The sequence below is a fragment of the Bombus vancouverensis genome, unplaced genomic scaffold (genome assembly GCF_051014615.1).
Source record: "Bombus vancouverensis nearcticus unplaced genomic scaffold, iyBomVanc1_principal scaffold0034, whole genome shotgun sequence".
Taxonomy (NCBI): domain Eukaryota; kingdom Metazoa; phylum Arthropoda; class Insecta; order Hymenoptera; family Apidae; genus Bombus; species Bombus vancouverensis.
In genome coordinates, this window is record NW_027468925.1 from 540,779 (window position 1) to 556,885 (window position 16,107).

The window sequence follows — 16,107 nt, forward strand, 5'->3', positions numbered from 1 at the left end:
TGTCACGTGAAATCAACATTTTATCGACTTAATCACCTAATCACACGAGTAGCCATCGGAAAGGAACTCCTCCCTCGCTAAGCATATGCGCGACCCCACGCCGCACAATAACGAAAGGCAACCGATTCCCGGACCAACGTCCAGTTCTTCAAGATAAACTCGCTCAATCTATTAAACTAACACATGGCCCACGCTGAACAGATCAGTATATTGCGGCGGAGACGAAGCGCCTTAAGGAAAATTTAAAAAGACATAATGCTGTTCAAGGGATTTGTGGCGGATCGGTACCAACAGGACGCCGACAGGTCGAGGCATCAACACGGTCGTAACACCTCTAGGACGATCCGGGTACCAACCGTCGGCACCAGAGGGCCGCTACGACGACAACGAGTCTGTCTATCTCGCTAGCGGTCGAATATAGGAGGCATGATACAAATACCGCACCTAGCTAGACTCCCTCTACGTCTAAGGCAGAGACTACAGGGCATAGCCTTACTGACGAGTCCACCGGTAGTCCTGGGACGAAACGCTCAGTCCCTCCTCACACGGCAGTGCCATAACACTGCCAAAATGACTGCAAGCCTGGATTCATGAGCATGAAGAGATCGTTGATCTCGTTGATCCTGCGGCTGCTCGAAATATATCAAGTAAGTCTAGTTATTTTTCTCAATTCGATTAGTCGAAGTTGGAATTAGATGTACAAAATAATTTTTAAGCAACGCAACCTATAGTCGCTATTAATTCAAAAATAGCAACTATAAAGCGGAAAGATCGTGAATTTAAGACTACGTCTGATGGCCGTCTTATTGTCACAGTAGAAAAAGATGAACCAGAACGCAAGAGAAAGAAGAAATCTGCACTTTTGTGCAGTGATTCAGAAGACGATTGTGGTAAGAATTGGGGTTAGATTTGGGGTTAGGAATTGTAGAATGTTACGTTTTGCCTGGCTCGTTTTGGTTGAGTTGCCGTTAATTTTTGAATTTAGACTAAATTGTAGTATTGTCTGTTATATAATGCGATTTGAAATTAAACTCCACGTTTCGGCTAACCTGCTATGCGCAGGAGTGCTAGCACGGGAGAGGATTAAAGTTGGTGAAAATAAATGTTCGCTTAATCCTGCTATATTATTAGACAAATATTCTTCACAAAAAATGTTTATTCGTATTCTAATTGGATATTGACAGAATAGTCGTTGAAATTTCGAATGCTCGGAGTTACAATCGTTCGCAATACGTTTCGCTCTTATTAATTACAAGATTTTAATTTCGATAGATTTTCGATAGTTTACAAATTGACAAATACAAACACGTCGATTAACAAGACTAACAAGAATTGGAAACTAATAAAACAAAGAACTAAAAGCTAAAGAACTAAAGGACTAGAGAATCTAAAAGCTGAGAGCAAGATCTAAGAGCTAAAGGAATTAAGAGCTGAAAACTAAGGAACTGAAGAATTAAAAAAAACAAAGGAATTGAGAAATTAAGAGCTAGAGGAATTAAAAATTAATCGCTATGAACAAGAAATTACTTGCCAGGAAATGAGAACTAATCGCCAAGAACCAAGGAATTAATCATCAAGAACTGAGGAACTAATCACACAAAACTGAGGAATTAACTACTCTAAAACTAAGGAATTATTACCGCTTCTTCTATGCCGCTACGCTTATTTATATTTAGGTCTACCGTGGGGGGGTTGTCATGTGACGGGTTATTCCGTGGGGGTTGTGAGGTTCGAATTTGGTTTATACAAATTGTTAAAATTTATTTAAATTTCAAATTGGAACGCTCACTCGCGCTATTGATAGTTTTAGCCTACGTTACGGCGCGTGCGCAGCGCGGGACGTGACAAGAAAAATGTAAAGTAATTCAAAGAAACAAGTGAACGAAGCCAATGAATTTTTATGTTACATGATCAGAAGATGATGTTCAGTCTGTAGCCATGTCGCAAGCAATGGATAAAAAACGTAAATATAACGATAGTTATAATAACGTCAGCGTAAGGAGTGGATCCACATTAAAGTATCGAGGTATAATAGTAATATATAACCTATAGTAAATTTTGGTCTGTTGTTTAATAACAATTTTGGTATCCGTAGCAGGAGGGTCTGGAATACATCGACCATTGAAAAAATCAAGAACAGAATGTATACCAGGAGCGGAATATAAAGCATCAAAGGCTGGAGGTGATGTTAAAAGGAAAGGAAAACCAAATCCATATGCTTATGTACCTTTGTCAAGAGCAGCATTAAACAAAAGGTAAATAATGATACCATGAATTTTGATTTAAATCGAAGATACGCATTGAATTGATTCATTTTTATCTTTAGAAAAAAGAAGAAAAATGCGAGTAAATGTTTATAACTTTATAACTATGAGAAAACTCGAAGCAGCCCGAGCGCAACTGCATATACGAGGCTGCGAAAAGTATCTGTTATAACTCAATTAAGAGCGAGTATCATCAATGTATTGGGTTTAGATTTGGGTCAGATTTTTCAATGCAACAGTAGCAAGGTGACCCTGGCAACGCTTGCACGAAATAACAACTATAATTTTATTTCATAAAATAACAAATCGGAAGTTATATCTGGTTCTTCGCACACGATAAAAATTTTATTACGGAATTGTGTCGGTAAAATATGTGAAACCGAAGAATCAATGAAAACGTAAGATTAGATTTAATTATTATTTTTCGTATCTATAATTTATATTTCATCATTTATATCATACTTTTAGATATAAGGACACTATCAATCAGATAACTTTTATGATCCATCAAGCATTAGGTTATCAATATTTGGAAGCTTGGTATCATATTCTTCATTTAATAGCCCTACTGTTTCAGGTAATATCGATTTTCTGCTTCTTACCCATTTGTCAATGTTGTACATTTCAACGTTTCCTTTTATTACAGGCAACTGGTAAAGCGAGAAGTCCGCAATTAATAGAGATATTAAAAAGTCTTGCTGAGTAACGTGATTCTTACAATTTTGCGTGGAAAAATGACGCTGAGTACGCTATTGGGGCTGCGATAAGAGTGCTAGGACCGGAGACAGTATTAAATTTGATTCCATTGAAGGCAAGTAATTCTATATGAACCGGATTATGCTTAGAAAAAAAACTTTATTTTATAATTACAGTAATATAAATCTCTATTCTATAGGTATCAGACAATGCGATTAATTTAAAAATAACTTGGCTACTACCATTATTGAAAGATTGTGTGCTAAGTGGGTCACATACTTTCTTCACGGAAGCATTGCTACCTATCGTTGCATTGTGCGAGTAAGTATTGTAATCTATCTTTATTATAAGAGTATAAATTATCTTATATTGATATTTTGAATGATAATTATACTCAATTTTAGAAAAAAAGCAACCGAACACCTGTACGCAGGAAAACTTACGAATTTCTCGTTTACCAAGTCTGGGCTATTTTACCAAGTATATGCAACAACGCTACTGATATGAAAGATAATTTCAAGGTATATAACAGAGATAAATATAAAAGATATAGTATCAAGTATCCATGAGATAACTTTTATCTTGTTTAGAATATATTTAAACTGTTAGGAACAAATTTAAATGAAAGAAAGAATTTAAGGACGTCGATAACGTCTGCCTTACAAAGATTAATAACGAAAGCAGTCGAAGACGACAAAAAAGAAGATATACACGAACTAGCTAGATTTGCAAAGAATTATTTACCATTGTTTTTAAATCTATACACTACTAAGCCACTTGGAACTGACGAAGAAGGACAACGCTTCGCCACGTTTGATACAATAAGAGTAATTTGTGAATAGAAGGAGTAATTTTCTTTAAAGAGATTAACTAATATTTTGTACAATTACAGGTGTATCTTACAATTACGGATAAAGAATTGGTACACGAATTATTCGATCGTGCATTATTTAAGTTGAAAGAACCTGATATTGACGATTTTTTCAAAGAAAGTATTCACGATATAATAAGATTATTTATTAATCATACTGACATTAATAGATTAAGGACGTTTTACGATATGTGTGTACCACTTCTTAAAGAAATTTCTAAAACCAAGGAACAGAAGAAAGCGTATAGGTAACTTTTTAATATATTTGGAATTAAATATTTTAACTATCTTTTCTGCAAAAACAAAAATTATTTTTTATTTGTATGTTCTTTCGGGTTTTTAGAAGAGATATGTGGCAGTGAGAAGGAAACGTGTAAAGAGTTTGTAGTTCAATACAGACGCGAGATACAAAAATTATTAATAATAATAATCCTCTGCTACTGAAGTCGCAAAGCCAAGCAGAGGAGTATGTGCTAATTTTACAAACGTTGTTCTATAATATCAATTTCTTATGAAAATTTTAACAAATAAGCCTTACTCATTTTTTAATTAAGATTACGATTAAGATGCTTAATTCATCTCATAAAAATTCATCCACAACTTGAGAAAACTAAGTTCTTCGAAGCCATTGTGCCCGAAGCAATAAAGAGTTTAAAAGAGTTAAATGCGAAATGTTGAACTTCTGCATATCAACTTTTAAACATTATTGCCGAGAAATTTTTAGGAAATCCTACACATCTTAAAGATTATGTTAATATGCTCATGGTTGGTTTGAGTGGTGCGATAGAAAATATACAAAAGTATTGTACCGCATCCTTGCTGGCACTTTCTTCTATCACTTATCATTACAACGGTACAGTTTATTTCAAACTAAAGTCAAAATAAATATTTCGTATAAAAATAAATTGCAAGTCTGACAAGAGAAATTGCAGAAGCTGCATTGTCATATATCAAAATATATATTACTGTGATGCCATCTCATATTGCTGCTTCGAATTTAAAATTGTTGGTTAGTAACAAAGGCGTTTAATTAATAATAATAACAGGTAGTAACAAAATCCCGTATATCTCAATAAAAAAACGAATAAGTGAATTTGCAGATAGGCGCTTTATGTGCAATGAATGATGACTGCCATACGCATTTCAGACAAAAAATACGATATTCTGGTACAGTTAATAAGAGAATACGGAATGGAAACAATTTTTGGCATGATTCCAGCTTCCAATGCGATGTTACGTAAGAGATTAAAAAATATGAATAAGGCAGAAGAAGCGAAGAAAAAGAAAAAAGAATTGAGGAAATTGAAAAAACAAGAAAATGACGAGGATGCTGAATTCAATGCAAAGAGAAAACCTAAAAGGTAACTTTGTATTTTCCTTTAAACGGAATTTTTCTTAAACCGAAACAACTCTACAATCTTTATCAAAATTCAGTATAGAAGAAATATTGGCGGATAGCGATGATGAGTTCGACGAAGATATGGGCAATGAAGAGTCAAAGAAAAGGAAGAAAAGAACATCGCGAAAGGAAGCCTGGATTCATGAGAATGAAGAGATCGTTGATCTCGTTGATCCTGCGGCTGCTCGAAATATATCAAGTAAGTCTAGATATTTTTCAAAATTCGATTAGTCGAAGTTGGAATTAGATTTACAAAATACTTTTTTAGCAACGCAACCTATAATCGCTATTAATTCAAAAATAGCAGCTATAAAACGGAAAGATCGTGAATTTAAGATTACGTCTGATGGCCGTCTTACTATCACAGTAGATAATGAGAAAGATAATGAACCAGAACCCAAGAGAAAGAAGAAATCTGCGCTTTTGTTGCACAGTGATTCAGAAGACGATTATTCAGAAGACGAATTGGGGTTAGATTGGGGTTAGGAATTGTAGAAAAATGTAAAGTAATTCAAAGAAACAAGTGAACGAAGCCAATGAATTTTTATGTTACATGATCAGAAGATGATGTTCAGTCTGTAGCCATGTCGCAAGCAATGGATAAAAAACGTAAATATAGCGATAGTTATGATAACGTTAGCGTAAGGAGTGGATCCACATTGAAGTATCAAGGTATAATAGTAATATATAACCTATAGTAAATTTTTAATAATTATATTAAATTGACATTGAGATGGATTCCTCTAGCCTAGACTGTGTAGCTATGTATATTAATAATAATTTACTTCTCTAGATTAAGTGACTTGTACTTATAAAGATGGCTACGTTAAGTGGTTTGTATTTTTATATCATAAGTAATTGAGTGGAACTCAACTGTTTCTGTGAAGCAGAGTGTATACTGCGAAGGAGGTGGCGATACCTGAAAGAGGTAAAAACGAGTATTATGGGGATAGGTTGCTACCTTACTTTTATTAAGTTAATATGAAATGGTGCCTTATAAGGTTAGCTGGTAGCTATTTAATACGTGATGGGTTTTTTACAACGATTGTGTTACGTCGTGCGACATTCTTTCTAGAACAGGCCACACACCGCGGACAGGATGGCAACCAGATGTCCGCACGCCTTCACTGCGTACCTTCAATAGTCTTAAGAGCCGATCATAAATCTTAGAGGAACTTCTAAGGTCCTTCAGACCGAACCAAACATCTGCACTAAGTCACTGTCTAAAGGTTATTGTTTACTACGGAAAGATAGGAAAAGTTCGTCTTTCTCATATACGATGTTTTACACTAGCAACTTTCTCTCGGGACGGTTAACACCCTTCCTCCACTCTTCCACCACCAATCCAGAAAATTAACCTATTACCAGAGAAGTCCTTCCCTCACTCTCCCAACAAGAACTTGGTCTTAACAAATCATCTTTTCTCGCATCATTAGACGCACCCATCGCAAGTGTCCTCCGCTGCATCATCGTTACAGAAAGTTAGTCTTTATACGTTTTTTTGAACCTTCAACATCTAAGCGTGCGTCGCGTACAACACCTCGTTACTCTAGCTATCAATCGAATTAATTGTACATTTCTAGTCAAAAAGTTGTTGGAATAAACATTAATTGTATTCGTTAATTCAGTGTAAAATCAATTTAACCACCCCTATTATCGCAAACGAAATCAGGGGATCGATCATTTCGTGGCGTCGATTATCCAATCGTAATGGGAATTTACGACTCCCGTTGACGTGCTTCCTCGCGATCGCGTCTCCCCGCGAATGGTCGAAACAGATTGATTACTGCTAAGTGTTTTGTATTCTTATTTACTATAAGTGAATGAGATAGTTTAAGTGCTTTGTATTCTTATTTATTATAAGCATGTATTCCGCAATTAAACGGCGAAGACGATATCGGAAGTACGTGAATTGCGAGCCATGTGTAGCGAACCCACGCTACTACTAAAAATGATCAAAATCGGGAAAATCGCGGGTAAAGCCGCAATGGCTATCCGCAATATACCAATAAACGAATACGGACACCTGTACGATGCCCTACGACGAAACGTAGCCACCCAAGATACTGTTAGAGAACAACAAGACCAGCTACGCGAAACGAGACAGCGTCACGACGAAAGTGTGCAAAGTTATATCATCAGGTTCCGCAGAGCACTCAATAAGCTACAATACAGTATAACGAACGAATACTGTGACGAAATTACTAGACGAGCTATGAACGACAGGATTTTAAGAGACTCCGTAATCGATTTTATTCGAGGCCTGAAAAGCGAAATAGGACAATTACTACTCGCCAATCCACCATACAATATCCTTGAAGTCGTAAAGAAAGCCACCGACATCGAGCGCATCTTCAGGGAAGATCGAAATCGACGACCAAAACCAATGGAACGATTACGACTCCACGAGCAGCGACGACTAACAACCAATAATCCCTATTCAATCATTAGAAAACCAACTCCAACACCCAGTCCAATGCCAAGAAGCTTCCGACAAACTGAACAAATACCACTTGCCCAAAGTACACAATTAAAATGCTTCAAATGCAATCAGATCGGACATGTCTCCAGTTAATGTAGAAATTTTCGAATACCCAGCCAATTTCCGAGACCACCAGCAGTCCACAATCTCGAGACAAGCAAGGAAGAAATAGAGAAACCAATATACCAGACTTACGAATTAACGCCACAACAGGAAGACTACCCACAGTACTTTTACGATCCGACGGACAACGATATAAATTCCTCATTGACAGCGGAGCAGGAATTAATATACTCAAGCGAAGATGCCTATTACGACCAAGAATACAAAAGAACGAAAATTCTCGATGGGACACTCTAAATTTAAAACTAACGAACACGCTTTGATAAAACTATTTGGCAAACCTCTAGAATTCTTTGTGGTAGAAGACAACTTTCCAATTATAGAAGACAGCATACTCGGTTTACCAGCCCTATCTAAATCCAAATTTGAACTCTCAAATCAACAATTATAACGTGACAATAATATACTTTTATTGCAACAGGAAAACGACGTACCTCCAAAACAAGCAGTGTCAAAAACAGTCTACCTGGAAGGAAAACCGACAACGACATGCTTTATCAATGGTGGTGAGTGTCCAGTCAAAATGACTAATTTTATCGAAAATTCAAACACGTACGATCAAGTCTCCACGTTTAAAGATTTAGTCAGACTTTCGCATACAAAGAAAACTCACCGTGAACCAATCGAAAAGATATTGCTGTTTTACCTCGACGTATTCAATCTAGAGACCGACTTATTACCATACACTAACCTTGCTAAACACACAATAACGTTAAAAGAAAATAAAATCATTAACACAAAATCTTACCGACCGCCTGAATGCCATAAAGAAGAAATCAAACGATAAATGGACGAAATGCTACAAAAGAACATCATAGAACCATCTGATTCTCCTTACAATTCACCAGTCTGGGTAGTACCAAAAAAGGCTGACGCCTCAGGGAAACAGAAATGGCGAATTGTAATAGACTTCTGAAAAATAAACGAACTAACTGACCAGGACGCATATCCATTACCTGACATAGACGACATACTATCCCAACTAGGCAACGCAAAATTTTTCTCAGCCCTCGATTTATCCTCCGGATTCCATCAAATCCCAATGGACACAGACTCTAAGAAATACACAGCATGCTCCACACCACAAGGACACTACCATTACAATAGAATGCCATTCGGTTTAAAGAATGCACCTGCAACATCTCAACGCATGATGGATACCGCGCTAAGAGGACTCATAAATAAACATTGCTTCGTATATTTAGACGACATTATAATATTCGGACAGTCGATTGAAGAGCACAATAGCAACCTCGCGATAGTATTGCAACGCCTACGCGAACTCAGACTCAAAATACAGCCGGACAAATGCGAATTTCTCAAACCAGAATTAGAATATCTCGGACATATAGTAACCGCCGAATGTGTAAAGCCAAATCCCCAAAAATTAGAAGCCGTTAGCAATTTCAAACAGCCACGTAATCCCACAGACATCAAATCGTTCTTAGGACTAGCAGGTTATTACCGCAAGTTCATCAGAAGCTTTTCTAAAATCGCGAAACCATTGACCGAACTTACAAAAAAGGAGACACCATTTCATTGGACAGATAAAACCCAGAAAGCATTCCAGACATTAAAAGACAAACTCTGTTCATCACCCGTACTAAAATTCCCAGACTTTGCGAAACCATTCACATTAATGACTGACGCCAGTAACGAAGGTATAGGTGCAATCTTATCACAGGACGGACATCCATGTTGTTATATCTCGCGAACTCTAAACCCACCGGAACGAAATTATTCCACCACAGAAAAAGAACTTTTAGCAATAGTATGGGCCATGAAACGCCTCCGACAATATCTGTTAGGGCGGAAATTCCTCATCCGAACCGATCACCAAGCACTAAAATGGCTACAGAATTGCAAAGACCCCTCATCACGCTTGATGAGATGGCGATTGAAACTAGAAGAATACGAATACGACATAGAATATACGAAAGGAAAAAATAACACTGCAGCCGACACACTATCTAGAATACATATTCTGACCAGTCGACGCGAAAACTTGAACATAGAACTCGACAAAAAGTTTCACGATTGGGAAAAATCTACCGACGCGTTACCCAAAATTCTCAAAATGACTCCGAACCGTAAATCTTTCTATCAATTATCCAAAACAGAGCTTGGAAATTACGACAGAGTCGAATGGTTAACTAAATTAAGCGAAATTATTCATACAAACTAGAAGATAGGTATAGGCGACGACAGTTTCACAGAAACCGAGAAGAACGCGATCAAACGAATTTTATTATTCCTGAACGGCACAGTAAAAGAATTAAATTTTGCATGGGAACCAATCCAAACATATAGCGCCGAAGAAATAGACGAATTATTAAAAGAAAATCACCATTTAGTAGGATACCCCGGTATACAAAAGACATACGACCGCATTCGTGAACGGCACAGAGTACCAGATTTGATGAAACGCATACAACAACATATAGAATCATGCGACACCTACCAAACATCTAAAACTACACGTATCAGACCGCGCGAAGAACCTTGTATCACCGACACACTCCTCGAACCAAACGATAAAATTGATATGGACTTATTAGGCCCACTGAAAAAGACGAAGAAAGGCAATCAGTACAATCTATCCATACATGACGAACTGACAAAATACTTAATACTCGTACCACTAAAAACTCAGCAAACGGAAACAATTTGGAACGCACTCCTCAATCGTTACATTTACATCTTTCCGCTCCAAAAAAGATATTAACTGACCGCGGACAGAATTTTATATCTAGTTTAATGCAACAGTACGAAGACGCGTTTAAAATCAAACATATCAAAACGACATCCTTGCACCCACAAAGTAACGGATCTTTAGAACGGACACACGCAGTAGTAACAGACATGTTAAAATCGATACAGCGAAATTCGGATGAAGAATGGGACGATCAACTTAACTTTGTATGCCTTGCATATAATACAATGATACACGACTCCACTGGTTACACGCCATTCGGACTCACATTCGGACACCAAGCCAATCTTCCCTCCACAATATCCAAGAATCCCCAACGCACATACGCAGACGAAGTCACGTTCCGCAAAAAGGAATGGGACTCTAGACTCCGAAACGCTCGCGAAACATTGATTAAAAGTAAACAGCGATATCAGCGCGATAAAAAACGTAAAATTATAAAACCTCAATCAGTTTTCAAAGAAGGAGTCTCCGTTTTAATACATAACGATCATAAAAGGCATAAACTTGATGCGGAATGGTTAGGACCATACACGATTGATAAAGTATGTACTCCATACTGTCTGATTCAAGACAAAAAGATACACGGTAATCGTTTAAAACCTTACTTTCCAGGTCGACGATCCTCTTTGCCGGAATAGTATCCGCGCAAATAAATATTACGCCATTAGAAGGAAACTCTGTATTCGTAGAAAACAGAGGAAAAGGATATTTATACAGAGATACTGCCAATAGTAGGATTAGACACTAGCGACATATACGAACAGATAAGCACAATAGAATCATATAAATTAACAATAGACTCACGTGTAATCAGCAAACAATACGTTGAAGAATTAGGCGGATTACAAAATCGTATCAATAACCTAAAACAACTCGCAAAACACTTGAAAGCGTTAACACATACCTGAAGCACACGAGGTTTACTCAACATCATAGGTTCCGTATCGAAAAGTCTGTTCGGAAATCTCGACGATGACGATCTTACGATCATAAACAATATGATAATAATAAATGATAATAATAATGATAATAATAAAATCAAGACCATAATAGCTAATCAAACAGCACTTATTAGAAAAATTATAAACTCAGAAAACCTAAACTACTTAGAGAAATCATATAGTTATATATTAAAACTACAACAACAGACAAATATCGATAGATTTATGCTTAAGATGATCATGAAAGTCGACACCGCGATGCAAACTTTACACTTCCAATTAGATGAAATACTTAACGTCATGATATTAGGCAAACAAGGAATAATTAGTCCACAAATACTCGACCCCGATGAATTCATAGAAAATTACGCCAAGGCAATAGGTAGCCAGATGTACAACCCCGCGATTTCTGCCAAAACCGAACACTTTCAATTCATACTCGACATCAGTGATCTTAAAATCTTCACAATAGATTACAAAATATTTTTCAAAATCATAGTACCTTTAGTCTCTAACACAGAATGGAACATATTACAGATATATCCTATCCCGAGTAAAAGAAATGGAGTATTTTTGGCTCCAGTAGTCGAACATCAGATATATTTAATCTCAGGTCTTTCATTTATAAACGCTGATATCGAGCATTTCAACAAACTTTGTAAGAATCGAGCCGGAACCACTATATGCAAACAAACACTACCAATCCATGACAAAAACTCAAGAACCGATTGTCGCAGCGAAATAATAAACTTCAAACCACACATTGAACATTGTCAAACAACTGTACTTAAGATTGAAGACATTAGCTTTATACCGCTCAAAACTAGCAACTGTTACATTGCGATACCAGCAAATCCGATAGAAATAGACACAATTTGTCAAACGAAACATACCTTACAAAAACTTGACAAGCCTTCCATCATAAGAGCCAACACTTCTTGCGATATATTCTACAAAGACGAACACACGCGTAAGGGCGAAACAACAAACGAAGTCAAATACGAAATCGAAACAAAAACCCTAGCGGTCAAAACAAACGATAGTTTCACTCATCTGTTAGATAAACTCGAGCGAGCACCGAAGATAATAGATAATTTACAAGGCTATAAAACAACGATCGATAAAATAGGCGACGAGATAGAAACTCTTAATTTCGAACATAGAATAAAAAATATACAGTATTGGGGACTAACCACGCTCCAGATATTAGGGTACATAGCATTAGGCATACTAGGTATATATGGATTAAACAAAATAGGGATATTCAAATGCATCAGGAAATGTATACCGAACAAATTATGTATCAATCTATTTTGCTGCCGAAATGAAACCGTAATCAACAGCCACGATGCGACAGTCCCACCAGTATCACTCACCCTGGCCTCAACACCCAACATCTATATTCCAACCAACACATACCACTTAGATGAAGAGGAGGAATCAGCTGTAATTTTCAAGCCACGTCAAGTTCGATTCCACAAAAGTCATCTGAAGAAAACTTCTGAAGAGACCAAGTTCAATCTAAGAAGGGGGAATGTCACAGGTGAAATTCGGGCAAGCCATATGATAAACCAAAATTCCGAGCGCCTTATCACGTGTGACCGTCCGGTCAGCATCCGTTCTCAGCCGCCTGGTTGGCATTCGGTCACTCCAGTCGTTCTCCGAAATACATGATAAGTACAAGCAAAGCCTTCTCCCACTGCAACGAATAAAAGAATATAAATGCTCCCTTCAAAATCATCCAGTCAGTCTAAAAAATTCTTAACTAACCCAAGTATCGAAAGTGTATCATCGCGAACCGAAAATAATATTGTACAAATTGAGTAAAAATAAAAAGAACTCGATCTCCTGTTCGGAAATTGACAAGTGTCTTATTTTTATCTTAATTTTACGCGACACAGGATTGATACCTTTTTTTTTTTTTTTTTTCGTGGAGGAAACCTTCATAGGCACCCCGCGCCCCTCCGGGGAGAGGGCGCTGGGTAGTGCCGGATTCTTACCGGCTAAAACCTCCACGGTGGCCTGTCCTGACGCCTGAGTCGAGATGCACCCGGGATCTCTCCCGAATTACTCCGGTTGCCCCCGGGCGTCTATCTCTCCTTCTTTGTCGAAGGGAGGCGTCCTGCTCTTCTTGGACCGCTGGGGGGGAACCACGCCCCCCAGCGCCTCGCTCCTGCTGCGTCATCTTGGGACCCCGTCCCCTGACGCCTCTTCCTGGTTCGACGTGGTCCTGGCAGGCGTGGGGCCCACTAACTTCTCCGAAAATTCTCCGCACCGGATCGGCGCACTGGCAGGTGCCGCGGACACCGCCAGCTGCCATCCGTCTATGAGAGAATATCAGATCCGTCGGGATGCTCACAGGACTCCGTGGGGGCCACCAACTTCTCCGAAATTTCCGCACCGGATCGGCGAACTGGCTAGTGTCGCGGGCACCGGCCAGCCGCCACCCGACTATAAGAAATATCAGATCCATCGGTGTTTTCCCAGGGTAGTCCTGTGTCCCGGGGGCTTCTGCCTGCCTCGTGCTCCTTGGATGGTCCCGGAAAAATTGGCTTCGGTGCGCCTCCTTCCTTTTTTCGTCAACGCCTCACGGAGCGGTCACCCATCCTAGACCGCTCCGTGACCGCTGCTGCTTAACTTTCGTGATCGGCCGGGAACGAGTGTTTCCAGCGCGGCTAACGGCGTTGACACAGGATTGATACCTATGATAATAAAATGAGAATGAATCAAGTGGGTATATCAGTTGGCGAGGAAGCCGGGTACTTACTGCTTACTGCTCATAAGAAATTGTAAGAAATTATTAGGAGTTAACGTGTGGGGGCATAATACCAGTAATTAGAGATGAGATACCGGGGGATGTGAGATGGTGCGCCGTTTGTAGACATTGACGGAGGAGAGGGACATGCCACGCGCGGCCGAGTTGCGAGTGGTTAGGCGGATAGCGTAAGTACTTCTTCGTATGTTTCTTCGTTGCATACAATGAACGATGGAGGATTAAAATGGCATGAGAATAGACGCACTGTCACGCGTCGATATGGCCGATGCAAGTTAGTAAAAGTTGTCAACGATTATCAATTGGTAATCGGGAAATTATCAATTGGTAATTGGTAATTGACGCCGTATACGATCACGCACGACGCGGCACATTTGTTTGTTAGATGTTTGCACTCGTAGGGCCGCGACACTTTACGGTCGCGCGATGCGTAATACTTAATTAATATATGCACGTGGGAGGCATTTGATGCCATCTTGCCCGTTGAAGCGCTAGAAAGCACGCGCACGCGCATGAGATGTGCTTCGCTGCGTCGCCATGTGGCGTAGAGAACGTATGGTCGGCTAGGTGTAAGCCCCTATTACGAAGGAATAAAGTCGGGTTGACCAGAGTTCTATTCAGATATCTTTTCATTATTTTATCGAACTATGCAAAGTGTGGGAGAAGTGTCTCAAGTTGATTATCGAAAGATGTATGGGAGTGGACCCATTTCATAGGGGACAATATGGGTTCAGGAGAAGAAGGAGTACGGTGGACGCGATCACACAGGTGATTAAATTCGCGGACACCTGCAAGAAGAAAAGGATGGTATGCTTGATGATTGCGTTGGACATCAAGAATGCATTCAACACCCTTAGTTGGAACAGCATTGTTGACGAACTGACCAGGAGGTAGCTGCCTTGCAAGATCATTAGACTGGTAAAAAATTACCTGACGGACAGGAGGATAATCGTCAGCAACCAGTTTGGTACGGTGGAGTACCTGGTTGCGGCTGGAGTTCCGCAAGGATTTGTGCTGGGGCCTTTCCTATGGAACATAGTCTACGATCGGTTGTTGGAAAGGCTAGATAACAGGGTAATGTTTAAGGCGGTCGCGTTTGCAGATGACATGGCAATCGCATATGCCGTGAAGAAAAACGGAGGCGTTAGCGGAATAGTAAGGGAGATCATGAGAACAGTGTGCGATGGGTGTGCAAGAGTGGGTTTGACGCTGGCTAAGGAGAAGACGGAAATAATCCTCATTACGGGCATGAGGGCGCCCAAAGTTATCGGCCTGAATGTGGACGGCATGGCTATCAACACGGTAGAGGCCACGAAATATCTTGGCGTCATGATTGACACGAATAGGAAATTTGGCAAGCACATTGTGCCATAAAGCGGGCATCAAATAGGAGCATTACGAGGAATCCTACCGAATATTAAGGGCCCGCCTGGTTTGGCAAGAAGGCTATATTACAGCGTGTGGGAATCCATAATAATGTACGGTGCGCCTGTGTGGGCTGATGCGATGAAGTATGAGAAAGACAAGAAGATCATAAAAAGGGCTCAACGAACTGCCCTGTGCATCACATCCACGGCCTACCGCACAGTATCCCACACCGCGCTTTCTGTATTGACCGGGAACTTACCGATCTACATTAAAGTGCGAATGTTGATGGGGATATATGAGAGAAAGAAGATCTATAAGACCTCAGCTGTTGGAGAGGAGGTGATTGAGAGGCATGCGGAAAAGAAAGAAGATTTGGAAGAAGTAAAGAAGAAGGCCTCAACGGAGTGGCAGGCGGAATGGAGCATGTATAATGAGGATAATGTGACCAGGAGATTAATAAGTAATGCGATCATA

At 39.3% G+C, this 16,107-nt stretch overlaps 1 pseudogene; it reads left to right on the top strand.

The window, feature by feature from the left end:
* The first annotated feature begins 596 nt into the window (after positions 1-596).
* LOC143304407 (RRP12-like protein) lies at positions 597-15,639 on the top strand (annotated as a pseudogene).
* Positions 15,640-16,107: the final 468 nt, after the last annotated feature.